Raw genomic sequence first — 20,211 nt, 5'->3', positions numbered from 1 at the left:
GGATAATAGAAATTGCGCACAACAATGCTTCCACATCCTCATCCTTTCTTGAGAGTGCATCTGCCACCACATTTTGCTTCCCTCTTTTGTATATGATTTCAAAGTCATAAGCCAACATCTTTGTGACCCACTTTTGTTGCTCTTCAGAGGATAATATTTGTTCTAAAAGGTATTTAAGGCTATCATGATCCATTTTTACCTTGAAGTTTCTTCCCATTAGGTAGGGTCGCCATTTCTTAAGTGCATGGAGTATTGCCAACATTTCCTTCTCATAAATAGCTTTGTGTAAAAACTTTCCCTTGATTGGACGACTTTCAAAAGCAATGGGTCTTTCATCTTGCATTAAACAGCACCAATTCCATTTCCTGAAGCATCACATTCCACAATAAAGGTTTTTGTGAAGTCCAGTGTAGCTAAGACAGATGCTTGGCACATTGCCTCTTTAAGATGTTTGAATGCCTTTGTTGTTTCTAGAGTCCATGAAAATGCATCTTTCTTCAATAATGTTGTTAGAGGTGCTGCTATTCTCCCATAATTCTTAACAAACTTGTGATAATACCCTGTCAACCTAAGAAATCCTCGCAGATGTTTTATGGATGTGGGAATTTTCCATTCCTTAATGGCTTTAATTTTTCTAGGGTCTACCTTAACTCCTTCATGAGATACAATATGAGCCAGATATTCCACCTCTTGTACTCCAAAGAAACATTTGGATCTTTTTGCATATAATTATTTCTCCTCCAATAGTTGTAGCACCCTGTTAACATGTTCAACATGATCCTTCGAAGACTTGCTGTAGATTAGTATATCATCAAAAAATACTAACACAAATTTTCTAAGGAATCGTTTGAAAATTGAATTCATCAAACCTTGAAATGTTGAAGGTGCATTGGTAAGAACAAAAGGCATGACCAAAAATTCATAATGATCCTCATGAGTTCTAAATGTTGTTTTCAGAATGTCTTCAATCTTCATTCTGATTTGATGATATCCTGAATGAAGATCCAACTTGGTGAAGTAAATTGATCTATGCAATTCATCCAGTAATTCGTCAATGACAGGAATTGGAAACTTATCTTTAATAGTGAGCTTGTTGAGCTCCCTATAATCCGGACACATGCGCCATGATCCATCCTTCTTGTGCACCAATACGACTGGAGCAGAGAAAGAACTTTGACTTGGTTGAATTATACCAGCCTCTAGCATTTTTGCAACCATACGTTCAATTTCACTCTTTTGGGCATAGGGATATCTGTACGGCCTGATGTTTGGAGGAACACTTCCTGGAATCAGATGAATAGCATGATCATGATCATGAATAGGTGGGAGACCTTTGGGAGTTTCAAATACCTTGGAATGATTGTCCAAGACTTTTTGGAGATCTAGATAAATAGATGATTCCACTGTGGACACATCTATTGAGCATAATTGTTCAATTACACCTCTTTGTTCCTTTTTTAGAAGCTTTTTCATATCGTTACAGCTGATTATCTTTCCCGGTTTCCCTGCAATACCCCTTAATTAAACTTCCTTTCCTTCCATATAAAATTTCATGAAAAGTTCTTGAAAATTAAAAGCTATTGTACGCAAGGATTGCATCCATTGGACTCCTAATACAACATCAGCACCTCCCATTGGAATGGAAAGCATTGGGCTAGTCAATACATATTCTCCCATGGATAGCTTGATAGTATGGCACTTTCCCAAGCAATTTATTGTTCCTCCATTTGCAACCATCACTTGACACTCTCGTGCTGGATATAAAAAGTAATTCAATTCTCTTGCTACCTTACAATGAATAAAATTGTGGGTACTTCCTGAATCAATCAACGCTATTACCTTTTTCTTCTTGATTTGTCCTTCTATCTTGATGGTTTGAGGAGTGGTAATTCCCGCCAATGCATTACAAGATATGGTCGGATTCATTTCTTCTTTATCTAGACTTTGTTCCTGGAGTATATCCTCTTCTTTTGACCTTTCTTTCTCCTTTTCTTCTTCCTCTTCACAATCTATGTAGAATAATTTCTTCTCAGCACACTTATGGCGTTTAGTGTATTTGCTATCACAACTGTAACAAAGCCCTTTTGCTCTTTTTTCTTCCAATCGTTGTGGTGTCAACCTTATAGGTTGTGGAAGACTAGCGACAACAACACTTCTGTCTTTATAGTCGTTAGTGGTATGCTTCCTGGTTGCCATAATTTTGCTTTCCATTTTTCTTGCTAACCTGAATGCCTTCTCTAATGAATCAGGTTCCCAAAGGCGAACATCATGTTGGATATTATCCTTTAAAGACCCTATGAACACATCAATCCTATGCTCCTCTGGAATATCTTTTACCCTTATGTTCAATTTTTGGAACTCCTCAATGTGCTCCATTATTGAACCCTTTTGTTTGAGACTTATCAATTGGCTAAAAGAAGTGTTTCTTTTTGTATCCTCATAATGTGCTATCAATTCTTCCGTAAAAATTGCCCAAGCAATAAATTGTTTATGAGAGCAAAGCCATTGATACCATACAAACTGATTTAGTTCCAAATATAAAGTTGCAATACGTACCTTTTGTGTGTTTTGCACATTATTGAGATTGAAAAATTGCTCCATCTGTAATATCCATGTTGCGGGATCATTGCCATCAAACTTCCTCATATCGATTTTTGGAATATGGTGGGTCTTTGATCCAACATTAGAGTCTATGGAATCATGATTAACATTTATTTTGTTCTCATCATGAGTTTCCTTTACTACCCTTTCACCATTAGTGACCCTTTGTTGTAGCAACTTATTCATATTTATCTTCAATTCTTCCATGTCTGTCTTCAAATCTATCTTCAAATCATCCATCTTAGCTTCCACCTCATTCATCTTAGCTTCTACACCTTTCCTTAAACAATCCATCTTAGCTTCTACGCCTTTCTTTAAACCATCCATATTAGATTTTGTTCCTTTTTGTGCAAGGGACAGTTGTTGCACTTGGTCTTGTAATTTTGATATATCATGTTGCATTTCTTCCTCTTCTTCATGAGTCATGCTAGAGCTTTCAAGTTCCTTACTAGATGTTTGCATTTTCTTTCCTCGGGGCATCAGTTACCGATAATAATGCTCTACTATGCCCTTTGAATTCCTTCAAAATAAATTTTCAAACCAAGCTTAAGCAAAAATTTAAGAAAATCTACACAACTTTTTTCACTTTGTAGGTGCTCGATATTGCCTCTAATGTATCTCTCTACTTTCCAACCAACTAGATCTGAATTTGCGACCTGCAGTAGCCCTCTGTGTCCTCTTTCCAATTCCACAAGTCTAACCCAAATTGGATTCTCCAAGGAAGAGTTATGTGAAATCTCCCACAGTGACTTGATTATAGACTAGTTCAGTAGAGAAAACTTGTACGACGTGCCACGAGTCACTGTTTCAACCTTTGGATCTGAAAAATGCATACAGGAAACTACAATTCGTCCTCTTTCTGTACCTTCTTACAAAATTTCAATCTGATCCCGAGAGAGAAAGTTATGACGCTTTTCCCCAAGTCACCTGTTTGGAATGTAATTCAGGAGTCTGCAAAAGACCAACTTCCTCAGATCATATCTCCGCAAATATAGCGCGAACAACTCTGAAATTCAGACCTGAGGTTCAGCACGATTTCTTCCCAAATGGTATTTTTATTGCAACTTCTGAAATGTCGCAGAAAAAAGTTATAGCAAAAATGCCATGATGACCTATTTGGAGCAGCGAAACCCTAGAATTGAAAGCTTTGATACCAAATGTTATGAAACCAGCTCAAGAAAAAGATAGAAAAGATAGATCAATGCCTTAGAATTCAGCCACTTCGAGGGGGCAACCTCCTTTACATTACATAAATGAACAATTCTTGGATGACTCAAATGACAACACCTCCTTTCTATATATAGGAGTCACAATATAACCCAGATGACCTAACAATAATAATATAAAGCCACAAAAATAAAAATAGAGGGATTATATGGGGCACAGTAATAACAATATGGGGATAATAGGGGCACAATAATATTAATAAGGGGTAAAAATACAATAGTAATGGGGTAATCACTAGTCTTATAGGGACCCAACACACATAATGAATCCACGTGGATATCTTTTTCATCTAATGAGTATGATGAGAAGTATAATTCTATTCCTGATCTTATAATAGAAGATCATTAGATAATGGAAAATAATAAACTAAATATAACTTTTGTATCTTCTCTTGCATGGGCCCATGAACGCACGCCTTTAGCTAATTTAGTTTGATGGAGAGACAAGCCAGTAGCCCTTTCCATTGTTCAAGCACGATTAGTTGGATTAGCTCACTTTTCCGTAGGTTATATATTCACTTATGTAGCTTTTTTAATTGCCTCTGCATCAGGTAAATTTGGTTTATTTTTTCTTCATCAATTTCTTTGTGGGGTATTTTCATTGTATAAATGACAATACCCCACATAGAAAAAGTAATCAACATAATATTACCTCATCTAAAATCTGATCTATATTTTGATTCCTGGTAGGTAATAGTACCAACTGAACTATTATGGCAAGAAAGAGTCTCATTCAGAGAGAGCAAAAGAGACAAGCACTAGAATGAAAATATCATTTAATTCGTCAATCTTTGGAGGAAAAAAACAAAGTGTCATCATTGGATGACAAATGGGAAATTCATAGAAAGTTGCAATCTTCACCACATAATAGTGCACCTACATGTCTCCATCGACGTTTTTCTTCGACTGGAAGGCCTAGAGCCAACGATCGAGACTTTGGATTTTCTGTACACATACTCTATGAGATGGCCCATGCATGTTTATTGCCCGTCAGGCTGATACGATCAAATCTGCTCATTGACAAGAATCAAGAATCATCTTATGTAATAGAGTTGATCTACTAAGCTATTGAGCAGTGGTGTAGCATCAGATCCTAAAGATGTGAAGTACTCCAGCCAGAGAGTACTCTCCAAAAATTCTATACAGAATTGAGATAGTTACCTTGCAAAAAGACTTTGATTTGGATAATCAATCTGAAGTATAGAAAGAGATATACTTCATCTTTTTGAGGGTAGGAGAAAAGATAGAACCTGATCATTGAATTGATTGGAAGTTAAATCAGAAACTCATGTCATTGACTTTTTTTGGTCCTTTGGTTAATATGAACTCCCAATGAATCATCTCCAATTATTTAGAAATTTTGGTAGAGGACTAAAGAATAGTGGATTGAGTCGTATGAGGTAGGAAACTCTCAAGTACGTTTCTGAGGGAAGAAAACTTTTCCAAGTTTACCTATCGCGACCGAGGAGAACATGCCATTTGATAGGGAGATCCTAAAACTTTGGAGGCTTGGTTCAATCAAGCTGCTGAGTATTGGTAACAAGCTATAGCACTTGCTCTGGGTAATTACACCGAAGCACAAAATTAGTTAAAGATTACAGGACGCTTTGGAGAATGAGAGTTTCTATACAACTTCAAACTATAATCAAAATCCACTATAACGAACGGGCCATAACCATTAAAATGGTTCGGTGTAAATGGAATAGATCGAGATCTATCTCGAGATTTATTGTATTCTTTATATTGATACTAAGATCTTATCCATCTGAACAACTCTGGGCAGGGTATTTGATTAGAGAGTCGTTGTTTAAAATGATCAAGGTTGTGGCTATGTCGACAAGTTCGGCCCTATTCTCTTATCATATATTAATATTCGATCAATCTAGACCATTTGAGCTTATATCCTTCCTTCTCGTATTAGAAGGTATACGGTTTTCCAATCTGGAAAATTTTGTTATATTACATGCAGAGTTACGATACAATCGAGTTCTTTGTTATATTATTATGCAGGTTATGGAACAAAGATACAAATTTAAAGGCTCATCTACCGACAAAGATAGTGAACATGTGATGAATCAAATATAAATTTGATTGTTGTCTTTCAGTTAATTCATTTGAAAGTTTAGGTCAAGCGAATAGAATTGGTAGGCGTCAATCGATCCATGGAACATATCAAATCTTTCACGTATAAGTTCGTTATGAGATGAGCCCACTCATCTCACAATGATATAAAATCATTTCGAAAAGATCTATTTCCGAGTAGAGATCTATTTGTAATTGGGCAGAAAGCAGCTTCTTTTGGGTCGTTGTCCACGTAATTTCTGGACAAGGGGTAATAGTATATTTCTTTCGTCCCAACCCAACGGACTTCTTTATTCTATTGTTTGTTCCAGAGTGCATTCCATGAAATATGTGTATTCTATAAAATAGTGGGGTAGATTTTCTAGACTATGTCTGAAAGTGTCTCATAGTGATATGCCACTGGATGCCCGTGTTGAGTAAGAATTGCCCGAATAGCATAGTTAGAGGCATTTGTCTCGACCTCAAATGGTTGTTGCAATACTGGTAATGTGAGCACTGGTGCCGAGCAGAGCCGATCTGTCAACTCTGTGAATGCCTTCTATTGATATTCAGACCAAAAGAATTTTGCTTTTGCTCCTCCCTTGGTGATTTAACTCAAGGGCCAAGTGTGAACCTATTGTAGAAGTTGGCAGGACCTAGGAAGTTGCGAAGCTCTATTAGAGTGGTTGGGGAGGGCCAATAGCAAATGACTTGGATCTTGGCTGGATCCACATGCACCCTATGTTCATCAATAATGTATCCCAGATACTAAACCTAGGTCATGCCAAAAGTTAATTTCTCCAAATTGGCACATAACTTGTGTTGTCACAGTGTTTGGAGAACCTGTCGGATGTGGTGGAGGTGCTCTTCCCAACTCTGGCTGAAGATTAGGATGTCATCCAAGTATACCACTACAAATGAGTTGGTGAATGGCCACAATATGTCATCCATTAGCCTCATGAAGTTTTCAGGAGCATTTGGCAATCTGAAAGGCATAACTAACCATTCGAAAAGGCCCTCCCTGGCTTTGAAGATAGTCTTCCACACATCAAAGGGTTCAATTGGTACCTGGTGGTAGGCTAACTTCAAATTGATCTTGCCAAAATATTCCCCCCTTAAGTTGGTCTAGGACATCATCAATCTATGGGATCAGGTACTAATTATAGACAATGATCTTGTTCAGCGCCCGATAGTCAATACAGAGTCTCCAAGTCCCATACTTCTTTTGTCTTAACATGATTGGGCTCCCACAGGGTGATGAAATCAGACAGATGTGACCTTTCTACAGTAGCTCCTGAATCTTCCGCTTGATTTCATCGTTCTCCAGAATGGAGCACTGACAGATTGGTCCAATGGGTAGCGACACACTTGGGGTCATATTGATGTAGTGCTTGACCTGACAGTGCAAAGGAACCCCTGCGGGGGAGGTGAATATGTCCTCGTACTCCTCCATGACCTTGTCCATCTGTAGTTGTCATGTAGAGGGGAACTTTTTGGAGGTCGTGGACACCATCTTCTTCTTTCCTCGAGGGTGTATCTTGAGGAAAATAAATTTCCCAGTTTTGGAAATGAGCTTAATTCATTATTTTGTAGTAACCAAAGAAATGGTGGTAGGCAGTGCTACCTCCAGTATCATGTACAACTTACTTCCCAAAGTAATAATAAGAGCACATGGCCTTGATTCATACACAACATGTTTCTTCCACAAAGTATAATAGTCCTAATAATACATCACATACTTCAAGGGGAGCAACATCAGACAATACCTCATCCATAAAGGGCTTGATGTTGTATGGAAGGTGACACTACTGGCTCACGCGAAGATCCCTCCTTGGTGAAGCCACACGATGGTGTATGGTTGTGGGATGTGTTGTGGTCGGCAAGCCCAGCCGCCTCGCGACTTCTGCCGAAATGAGGTTATTTTGGGTCCCATGGTCACGATAGAAATGCCAAATCCCAGACCCCATCTACAATCTAATCCTATTCAAACTGATCTACATCGAATGCTTCTACAGAGGGTTTTTGGCCTCCTTGCAGGAGAGAAACAAAGTATATTAAGAAGAATAAAATCCCAATTCGATTCAAACTCCTAAAAGAGGTTTTTAAAGTGACCAAAGTTATTGTTGTAGCAACCCATTGCATGCAGTGTTTCTTACTGAGTCTCCTTCCAGGAGGTTAATACATAATTAAACAACTATTATCAAACCTTGTTGTCCCTTTTAAATATGGGTTTAATTTGCCCAAAATATATAGAAAAAAGTTGTTGTATCCATCAAATTTTGCACGAATTATATTCATTATCGCATACCCATGTTAGCTAAGTTGGAAGGTTTAGAATCCTTGTTAGTATTAATGAGGACAACAAATTGGAAACTTCAAAACTGAGATTGATATGTAAAGAGCATTTAAATCAATGGGCATATTATATCCCCATATTTCATTTAGACTAATATGAATGAATCATAATCTGTGAATATATCACAAACTAGTTGCAGAGTATTTAAATAACTTGTAATTTTAATGGGCCAACTAATTTGAAACTCCATAATAAGATTGTTTTGCCCCTCCATTACCATATTATGATTCTAAGTCTTTTTTCTATCCTGTGTGACTTTGAAGTTCTATTGTACCTTCTATCCTTAAATTTTCACTCAACCAGAATGAATTGTCTCTTTTTTATCTTATATAGAAACCATGTTGTAGGTCGTTCTTCCCCTTGCCTCAACCTTATCCCTCCCATTTCCTTCATACAACCTACCTACGTTATAAGTGTCATCGTGTCTCTATTACTTCACTCATCTTCGATCTTCGATCCATCCATCCATGGGTACATCCATCCAGGGGTTAAATTTGATGGATATGCCTACTCATTAGGGAATTTTTTTATGACTATCTTATTTTTAAATTTCCCTTCACATGACTTTTAATATTTACATTTACTCATTTCATCTAAATTCTATAAATTATATTCATAATTTCTCTCACATGAAAATAATGAATGTAGATAGTCTCTATTACTTCACTCATCTTCGATCCATCCATCCATCGCTACATCCATCAAGGGGTTAAATTTGACTGGTCCCCCTACCCATTAGGGGTTAAATTTGACAAGTCCCCCTACCCATTAGGGAATTTTTTTTTTTCGATTTTTTTTTAAATTTCCCTTCACATGTATAAAAATTGAAAAACAAGAACAAACAAAATACTCAGACTTTTTTCTAATTTATCTTCACATATTCAACAACCTCATCTAACATGCTTGGAATGTTTGTTTGCATTGGCATTAAGAACAGAAGTGAACATTTATAATTATTAATGATTTACAAATAGTAATAACTTAAAATTTCATAATTATTAATGATTTACAAATATAGTTTAAATGTTTGTTTCCATGATTTGAAAATAGAAATAACTTTTGCAAATCTATAATTATTAACGATTTACAAATAGTAATAAATTTTGCGAAGAGTGAGTTCACCTACAATATAAATTTTTGTTGGTGGCATTAAGAACAAAAGCAAAAATTTATAATTATTAATCATTTACAACTAGTAATAACTTTTTGCAAATTTATGATTATTAATGATTTACAAATAGTAATAACTTTTACAATTTAAATGTTTGTTTCTATAATTTACAAATAGTAATAGCTTTTGTGAACAGTGAGTTACAATTTTAATGTTTATTTGATGCATTAAGAACATAAGTAAAAATTTATAATTATTAATGATATACAAATAGTGATAACATTTGGAATTTTATAATTATTAATGATTTACAATTAGTAATAACTTTTGCAAATAGTGAGTTTGCCTACAATTTAAATGTATATTCCTCGCATTAGAAACACAAATAAAAACTAAATAACAATACAAATTTATAATTATTAATAATTTACAAATAGTAATAATTTTTAGGAACAGTGAAATTGCGTACAATATAGGTATAACTCTTTGCAACATTAAAAACAAAGGTAAAAACCAATAACAATAAAAATTTATAATTATTAATGATTTACAAATAGTAATAACTTTTACAAACAGTGAGTTCACATACAATTTAGGCATAATACTTTGCGAACGTTATTCGTTTAGTAAGTAGGCACCAATTTGGTGGTTTTCTTACACACAATTGTTGGATTGCTTTCTATTTGATGTGGTGTGTACATATTTTCGTTTAGTGAGTAGATGCGGACTTGGTGGTTTTCTTACACGCAATTGCTGGATTGCTTTCTATTGGATGTTGTGTGTGCATATTTTTGGACTTGCTAATATCTTTTTTACACATGTTAGGTGTTTATGTGAAGTTCTATTCGTGAATGCATCCATGAATTTAATTGATTTCATGTTTTTTTGTTGTTTAAAAAAAATAATTTACCCATAATTTAATGTATAACAATATTTTAGAAAATAATTTAATCACAATTTTATCATTATGTTGTTATATCATTATTATAACTTGATCGTAATATATATTTTTTTATATTATAACTTCATTGTAATATAATATAAATTTTTGGTACACCATTCTTATTATATATTAAATATCATATAATATTATTAAAATTTAATGATTATTTAACTAATATTAATTTTTTTATAAAATATTATTTGGCTCTTTGTAAGATAGAGAGCCAAATTCTATAGGTAATGTGTTATAAGAACGAAGTGGGTTGAAGAAATTTCTCTTTATATATAGCAACCATTTCCATGAGAAAGTGGAAGGGTCAAATCTCTAGGAAAATAAATAGACAAAAATTCACTGATACACAAGTGATCAAAAATGAGAATTAAAAAACATGTAAATGTGAAAACTTATAGTTGGTCCTCATCAAAGATAAGGGAAGATATGAGCTTGCTGGTTTAATAGGCCATAATGGACCACCATTTCTTTGCCTGCAAACACCATCTCAAATCCCCCTATTCGATGAATTCCTCGTCAAAAATTCACCTTCTCGAACACGGGTTTTAGGGATCATCTAATCACCACATGTATGCAGAGATAATTTTCCCTTGTTAAATCTCTTGGATTGCGAGAAGCTTAAGCATTCTTTTGTTGAAGAGGAATGCAGAGAAATGGAGGAAAATTATGACAATAATATTCCATAGAGCAAATATTCCTCCTCTGTTGATCATGCCAATCAATTGAAGCCTCTATTATAAATAGTGTTACCTACCAATAAGTTTTACAGGAAAATATCTTGATTCCCTCGGTCGAATACGTGTGCAAAAAATCTTATGCGTTAAATCTGGTAATGTATAATATTAAAATTTTATGTGTTGAGAAAATGTGGCAAGTTACACATTTTAACCATGAAACATTGGATGGCAATGTACACATTTTTACCATGAAACTTTGGAGCCACCACAGAAGCTCTCAATTAGAAACCAATACACCAGGGGATAGGTAGAAACTGGAAAAATATTGTAAAAATGCACCAAAGATGTAATGAAAACTTTTACTCAGTAGATGCCAAGTTCAGCAGAAACATGGAGCATTGTGCGATGGGATCTATAGGATGGCAGAAAAATGGAACGTTGTGTGGTCGGCTCTGTGGGATACACAACAAAAAGAGCATCCATGTAATCATATTAATCTTTGTCGAGTAATTGATTGGGAGTTAGTAACTGCGTGGAAATATCAACCGTGGTGTTTCTTGGGAGTTAGTAACTCTCTGGTTGGGAATTTTTTTATGACTATCTTATTTTTAAATTTCCCTTCACATGACTTTTAATATTTACATTTACTCATTTCATCTAAATTCTATAAATTATATTCATAATTTCTCTCACATAAAAATAATGAATGTAGATAGTCTCTATTACTTCACTCATCTTCGATCCATCCATCCATCGCTACATCCATCGAGGAGTCAAATTTAACGGGCCCCCCTACTCATTAGGGGTTAAATTTGACAGGTCCCCCCACCCATTAGGGAAATTTTTTTTTTTCGATTTTATTTTTAAATTTCCCTTCACATGTATAAAAATTGAAAAACAAGAACAAACTACATACTCAGACTTTTTTCTAATTGATCTTCACATATTCAACAACCTCATCTAACATGCTTGGAATGTTTGTTTGCATTGGCATTAAGAACAGAAGTGAACATTTATAATTATTAATGATTTACAAATAGTAATAACTTAAAATTTCATAATTATTAATGATTTACAAATAGTAATAATCTTTGCAAACAGTGAGTTCGCCTATAATTTAAATGTTTGTTTCCATGATTTGAAAATAGAAATAACTTTTGCAAATCTATAATTATTAACGATTTACAAATAGTAATAAATTTTGCAAGAGTGAGTTCGCCTACAATATAAATTTTTGCTTGTGGCATTAAGAACAACAGCAAAAATTTGTAATTATTAATCATTTACAACTAGTAATAACTTTTTACAAATTTATAATTATTAATGATTTACAAATAGTAATAACTTTTGTGAACAATGAGTTATAATTTTAATTTTTATTTGATGCATTAAGAACATAAGTAAAAATTTATAATTATTAATGATATACAAATAGTGATAACATTTGCAATTTTATAATTATTAATGATTTACAAATAGTAATAACTTTTGCAAATAGTGAGTTCGCCTACAATTTAAATGTGTGTTCCTCGCATTAAAAAAAAATAAAAACTAAATAACAATACAAATTTATAATTATTAATAATTTACAAATAGTAATAATTTTTACGAACAGTGAAATTGCGTAGAATATAGGTATAACTCTTTGCAACATTAAAAACAAAAGTAAAAACAAATAACAATAAAAATTTATAATTATTAATGATTTACAAATAGTAATAACTTTTACAGATAGTGACTTCACATACAATTTAGACATAACACTTTGCGAACTTTATTCGTTTTCGTTTAGTAAGTAGGCACCAATTTGGTGGTTTTCTTACATACAATTGTTGGATTGCTTTCTATTTGATGTGGTGTGTACATATTTTCGTTTAGTGAGTAGACGCGGACTTGGTGGTTTTCTTACACGCAATTCATGGATTGCTTTCTATTAGATGTTGTATGTGCATATTTTTGGACATGCTAATATCTTTTTTAGACATGTTAGGTGTTTATGTGAAGTTCTATTAATGAATGCATCCATGCATTTAATTGATTTCATGTCTTTTTGTTGTTTTAAAAAAATAATTTACCCATAATTTAATGTATAACAATATTTTAGAAAATAATTTAATCACAATTTTATCATTATGTTGTTATATCATTATTATAACTTGATTGTAATATACATTTTTTTATATTATAACTTCATTGTAATATAATATAAATTTCTGGTACACCATTCTTATTATATATTAAATATCATATAACATTATTAAAATTTAATGATTATTTAACTAATATTAATTTTTTTATAAAATATTATTTGGCTCTTTATAAGACACAGAGCCAAATTCTATAGGTAATGTGTTATAAGAGCGAAGTGGGTTGAAGAAATTTCTCTTTATATATAGCAACCATTTCCACGAGAAAGTCGAAGCGTCAAATCTCTAGGAAAATAAATAGACAAAAATTCACTGATACACAGGTGATCAAAAATAGAATTAAAAAACATATAAATGTGAAAACTTATAGTTGGTCCTCATCAAAGATAAGGGAAGATACGAGCTCGCTGGTTTAATAGGCCGTAGTGGACCACCATTTCTTTGCCTGCACACACCGTCTCAAATCCCCCTATTCGATGAATTCCTCGTCAAAAATTCACGTTCTCGAACATGTGTTTTAGGAATCATCTAATCACCACATGTATGCAGAGATAATTTTCCCTTGTTAAATCTCTTTTGCGAGAAGCTTAAGCATTCTTATGTTGAAGAGGAATGTAGAGAAATGGAGGAAAATTATAACAATAATATTCCATAGAGCAAATATTCCTCCTCTGTTGATTATGCCAATCAATTGAAACCTCTATTATAAATAGTGTTACCTACCAATATGTTTTACAGGAAAATATCTTGATTCCCTCCGTCGAGTACGTGTGCAAAAAATCTTATGCGTTAAATCTGGTAATGTATAATATTAAAATTTTATGTGTTCAGAAAATGTGGCAAGTTACCTATTTTAACCATGAAACATTGGATGGCAATGTACACATTTTTACCATGAAACTTTGGAGCCACCAGATGGCAATGTACACATTTTTACCATGAAACTTTGGAGCCACCAGAGGAGCTCTCAATTAGAAACCAATACACAAGGGGATAGGTAGAAACTCGAAAAATATTGTAAAAATGCACAAAAGGTGTAATGAAAACTTTTACTCACTAGATGCCAAGTTCAACAGAAACATGGAGCATTGCGCGGTGGGATCTATAGGATACACAAGAAAAGGAGCCTCGTAGAAACTAGAAAAATACCGTAAAAATGTCTAAAAGGTATAATGAAAACAACGCAATGTTTGGTAGATAAATGGAGCGTTGTGTGGTGTGATACACAACAAAAGGAGCATCCATGTAATCATATTAATCTTCTCTGAGTAATTGATTGGGAGTTAGTAACTGCGTGGAAATATCAACCTTGGTGTTTCTTGGGAGTTAGTAACAGTCTGGTTGGGTGTTAGTAACTACAGATATCAATCTGATGGTAGAGGAGAGTTCTATTGTCTAACATCAAGAATCAATGGTGGACAATTCTACATGGTAGCAGTTGAGGGTGTTTTTTTCCAAGAGAAACACCTTACGACATAAAAATTAGCTACCCGAACTTGGTTCCAACTTAAAAGGTGAAAACTTTAGAAATGTATTAACGAAATAATATTTTGAAAAAGAAAGAGAGTCTAAGGTTCAAAATTTTTTCAATCTTCTTAACGGAAGGCTTCCAATTTTTAGGCCAATAGTTTTTTTTTAATTAGTTGATCTCTGGTTTTTGTTTATCTTTTCTGTTTAAGCGTGACATTTTTGGACCATATGACTATGACATTTGTCTAACTCAACTCTAGATATTTTATCCTCCCTATTCTTGTTATGCCTTGTGTTAAGCTTGCCGCTTGCTGCGGATTGATCCCTGCACCTGAAAGTCCATTAGATGTTTTCGGTCGAATGAGTCATGTTGATTCACTTGTAGTAAATGAAAACAAACTCCCAACAGATATGAACAACCGATTTGGAGAATCTAGGATTCCAAGGGAACCAGTTAAGTGGGTCGTTACAGTTTGTTGAGAAGAAGCAAGTCATTCTCGGAAGGAAGAGTGTAGGCTAGAGCTAAGATTGATGAGAGTTTTGCTTTACAGCTTAAAAGAAAGTCCTGTGAGATTTGGGTCCGGAATACACTAGGGGCATTGTTCTAGATGAATGAGGATGAGAATCTAGTTACAGAAGTCATGGAATCCAACAACTCTATGGAGAATAATGGATGGTTCAAACCAGATGAAGTTGTCTTGGAGAAGCACGAGATTGAGCTTAGAAGTGATTCTTTGAAACATGTAACTAAACCTCTCAAACCTCTCAAGCCTGAGCCTCATAGGGTCTATGATAGTTTTGAAATAGGAGAGAGTTGTGTCAATGCTACTAGAACAATGAAATCCCACATAGATAACGAGACATGTAATAGGTTTCGTGTGCAGGTAACTGTGATCCAAATATAAACAGGAACGCAACAAATTACAGAGATAACCATAAACACAAAGATGCAGTAGAAATAATACTTCATTTCTTTAATGTAAAATATTGAGATATGCTTACAAATAGAAAATGAAAATAAACAGCTAGGGCGAAGGTAGCTTATCTCTGAGAAGAGATGTGGCGGCTACATGCCTCTGAACTATGTTACAATGAGGCTCGAAGGCCTATTTATTGTTGAGAAACAATGGAAAACCCTAAACATCCAAAAACATATCCCTAGAAGATGAAATGCCAAACTGTGGGCCCTGTTTGGGTAAATTGGTACATCAACTTCCTATGGTCGTAACTTTTGCATACGATCTCCATTTGATGCGCACAATATCTCGTTAGAAAGATCTATCCGACAACTAAAAGTTTGGGAAGAGTAACATTGGGCAATGGAACCCATGCTGCTCTCAGGATTCCCAAAAAACATCATTTAGAGCCTCAAAAAGGCTCTGGAAGTTCAGGACTCGAAAAACTGCTAATAATAGTAAACTGTGCTACAATTAAGGAAACCGAAAAGCTGAAAGAAATAATGGTGGAGGTCCAAGTGGACTTGGTGGGAGGCCACCAATGTCCACCTAGATCATTCCTCTCGCCTTAGGAAGCAATGGTCCCCCTTGTGTTGAGTTCCTCCATGAGATGAGGAAACTTTTGCTGAACTTGGTGATGAGCCCCAATTTTTGGTACAATTTGGGCTCATTTGGCCTACTTGCTCTGCTCAAACCATTCATTTTTTATTGCTTATGCATTCATTTCTTGGTTTATTCGTGTTGTTTGTAGGAAGAAGGGTAGACATTCTATCTACGTGACTAATGCATGATGCTTTCAGGTTTTTGGCATTAAAAGGGAGAAAAGACAACGAAAAAGGAGACAAAGAGACAATGAGGTGGCACTACTGGTTTTTAGGAGAGGATGTCCACAGTCTTGGGGACCTTCCTCGTGATTCCCACCATAGCTCTGAGCTCCAATCCATCTCCCCACCGAGCTTAGAAGCAGCCAACTGTTCTACAGGAATAGCAGTTATAACTGTTCTACAGGAACAACAATTATGACTGTCCTACAGGATCAGCAGTTAAACTTCAGTTGGACAGCCGAGCTCCTAAAATCAAGGACACCTGTTGGATGATCGTTTTTGCATAAATACTGAGGCCGTAGCCTTGGATAGAACCTTTTTGAACCTTGGTATTATTCTTGTAATTTGGAAGTACGAGCTACAGCTCGGTTTTGTAAGCCATTTTGGCATGTCATCAGACTTTCGTTTATGAATAAAGGCAGTCAGATTTTGGTCTCATTCTGAGTTTCTAAGGGAGCTATAGCTCTCAGGTTAGGGCCCAACCTGAGAGCAATAAATCTCCTCGGTGTTGTAATGTGTTTGCATTTCGTTCCAGCACTTTGAGTTTGTTTACTTTCACATGCAATTCGAATTTACAGTTTGTTAATTTAGTCTTTTTTCATGAGCTTAGATAAGATTAGTTTATGGTGATTTGCTTTCAGTTGCTTAAGTTCGATAGGAGGATAGTTATAAATAATTGGATCTCCAGCAAAAAGGTTGTAAAGGCTCACTGCCATCTCTGTTAGGGATTGGGGTGCAGTCCATGACCAACCACCAAAAAGAAACGCAGTTCTTCTCATTTCCATGCAATCTGCAACATAAACATTGTCATTGAAAATCCATCCATGCATTTTTGACATCGAACCATACTTCCATATTTCACTTCCACGCATAAGTTTCATTTCTTGTTTTCCATTTCTGTTCATAGGTTTCATGGCACAGTTATCGTAGGTTAATGAATTTCTCGTTTTGCTGCATAAGTCATTTGTTTCATTTACGCTGCTCCTTAACAATCCACTTCCTTCTTCTTCTTCTTGATCTCTCCTCAAGCCCTATTCAGCCTCTGACCAACTCATTTACCCTCCAACTCATCCATTATTCACTTAGCGCCATTTACTTCAACTTTCGTTGATCCCATCCTTCCAACCATCAAACCTCTGCATGCGCTCCTCCTCCATCTGATTTCTCTGCTCCTGAGCCATCACCAGCTCCATCTCCATCTCACCTATCCTTCCACACCACTCCAACACTCCACCATCTCCCAAAACTTCCACGGCCAATCATCCTGTAGAATTGCACAGACTTCGTGTAGAAACCCCTGAGTTTCCTGTAGGATCCCCTGCAGACTTCCTGTAGAAACCTGCAAACTCGGTTGCTGAGCATCTGAACGTGGTAGGCTTCTGTGGACTGATGTTGGAGACCCTCTGGGACCTCCCTTAGCCATCCAGACCTTGCCCATGCTTTCCTTCCATTCCAACCGCTCCTGCACAACCAAACCCTAATCAAAAGCATCATCACAATAAATCCAACCACTTAATGAAAAAATACAAAAACATGATTTTTCAGATGCAAGTAGCTTAGATGCATGTATTTCAGTTCACTGCAAGTAATGGCATTATTGGTAGTTGTTTCACTCATAGTTTTGCATAGTTAGGGTCTAGCTAGTCAAATTAGGGTTTCCTAGGGTTTCCATGCTTTCTTGGTTTTCAGTTTCCTTCTGCAATTAGACTAGTCTCCTTTGAGTTAGCTTTCGTCCATCATTGATAAAGCTTCTTCTGTGAGCCTATAGAAGTTGGCTTCAGCCCTAGCGGACTTGTGCCAGCTGACCAAGTGACAGCTGCGACAAGAGCTAGTACTTGTGCATACAGCACCGTCACTTCCAAGTTTGTACGAACTACCAGGTTGATAAAATTAAGAGACAGGAAGCTCCAGGAGTTGTAGCATTATTGCTACAATACTGGAGCCCACCATCTTTTTGGCGCCGTTGCCGGGGAAGCTTCAGAGTATTAGTAATTGTTGCTTTTTCTTCTATTTCCTTACTCTTGCCTTCTGCTGAGTAGTTTACTTCATTTCCATTCTGCAAAAGTAGTATAGACTTTTCCTGCTTTCATAGATTAGCATTTCTTGCTTTCATAGATTAGCATTTCCTTTCTGCAAGCGTAGACTAGCATTTCCTTTCTGCAATTTCATTTGAGCAAAGTAGATTAGTTCTTTCCTGCTTTCAGTTAATTTTGCATCTTTCATAGTTAGTTGTAGATCAATCTGTCTCAATTTTGCAGGTACCAAAAGAAAAGCAAAGCAAAAGCAATCAAAAAGAAAAAGAAAGTCTTTTCCATTTCATGCCTCGTAGGAACCGAGATAGATCAGGCAAATTCCTACCAAACACCCCCACCACATCACTGAGTCACCCTTCTCTCTTCTTTGGTGACAATGACCCAGAAGAACCTATAGGTGAACAACCTGAGATATCCAAAGACCCTATAGTAGAAGAAGAGTTAGAGACCAATCCATCTGAAGCTATGGCTGACAATAGAAGAGAAGATGAGAGAATAGAAGGTGCCTTCCCCATCCGAGAGACCAATGGAGAGATGAAAATGAAAAACATTAGCCCCTCCGCCTTACCTCACTTCCATGGGCTGACCACTGAAGATCCAGACACCTTCCTGTTTGAGTTTGCTGTGCTTTGTAGAACCTATGACTATACTGAAGATGAGCAAAAGTTGAAACTTTTCCCTTCCACTCTCAAGGATGCAGCACTACGCTGGTTCATGGGTTTACCTGGGAATAGTATCACCACTTGGGCTCAGATGCAGCAAGCTTTCAACACCAAGTACCGGGATTACTGTAGGTCCAAGGAAACAAAGGGGGAAATCTTTCGGATGTCCATGGGAAATGATGAGTCCTTAGAGGATTATGAGGAGAGGTTCCAACTAAGCTATAAGCGGGCCAGGTGCACACTTGACCCTGAACCCCTCAAGTTGGTCCTGCTCCGAGGAGTCCCTGAAGACCTCTTAGATACCCTTCACATGTTAGCTGGGGGGGACATTTACCAACTCACTTATGAGGACATCAAGAGAGTGTTTAGAAACCACTCCAGGGCAGCTCGGAAACGAGGTAGAGGAAACCACCTCTCAACTAGTGTCCCTTTCTCCAAACATGAACTTGCAAATCAATTAGAAGATCTTAAGAGTGAGGTGAGACAAACCATTGCCATGCAGCTTAACACATTCAGGATTCAGCAAAAGAAAGAAGAGGCTGAGAGAGCCTTGGCTGTCTTCTGCCCTAGGTGCACAAGGAGGCACCCTAAGAACGAATGTCCATTGCATTCGGTCGAAGTGTGTTTCGTTTGTGAGGAGGACCATCCCACAAATCAGTGTTCAACCTTACCTGGGTTTAAAGCCATGTACCAAGGGACAGAAGCTCCCACAGAGCCTCTCTATTATCTCAACCAAAGGAGGCCACAGGGATCTAGACCTTATCAGCAGGGGATGCAAGGGGCATCTCAAGCTTATTACAGCCCCAACCAATCGACTCCTATGCCTTCCTGGGGTCCCCCTGCTCATCCTTCATGGTCCATGCCTCCTCTATGGTCTTATCCACCTCAGTACCCCACTCAACCTACTTCTCATTCATATCACTCACATACCCAGCCTCAGCCTCAATGGAATGCGCCTCAGTCGGGGTGGAGGCCCCAATACAACACTCCTCCTGCCATCTTGCCTCCACCACCAGTTCAACCTCAGCCATTGCCTCCTGCTCCTCCAGGGCAGCCTCAAATGCCTGCTCAACCGAACCCGAACCCCAACAATAGACAGGCCCAGCAGGTATACACTGGGGAAACCTCGTGC

Source organism: Pinus tabuliformis, chromosome 9 (assembly GCF_031772625.1).
Source record: "Pinus tabuliformis cultivar Carrire ecotype Pingquan chromosome 9, CPIR1, whole genome shotgun sequence".
In the NCBI taxonomy this organism is placed as follows: Eukaryota; Viridiplantae; Streptophyta; class Pinopsida; order Pinales; family Pinaceae; genus Pinus; species Pinus tabuliformis.
Note: the sequence above shows the minus strand (reverse complement) of the source record.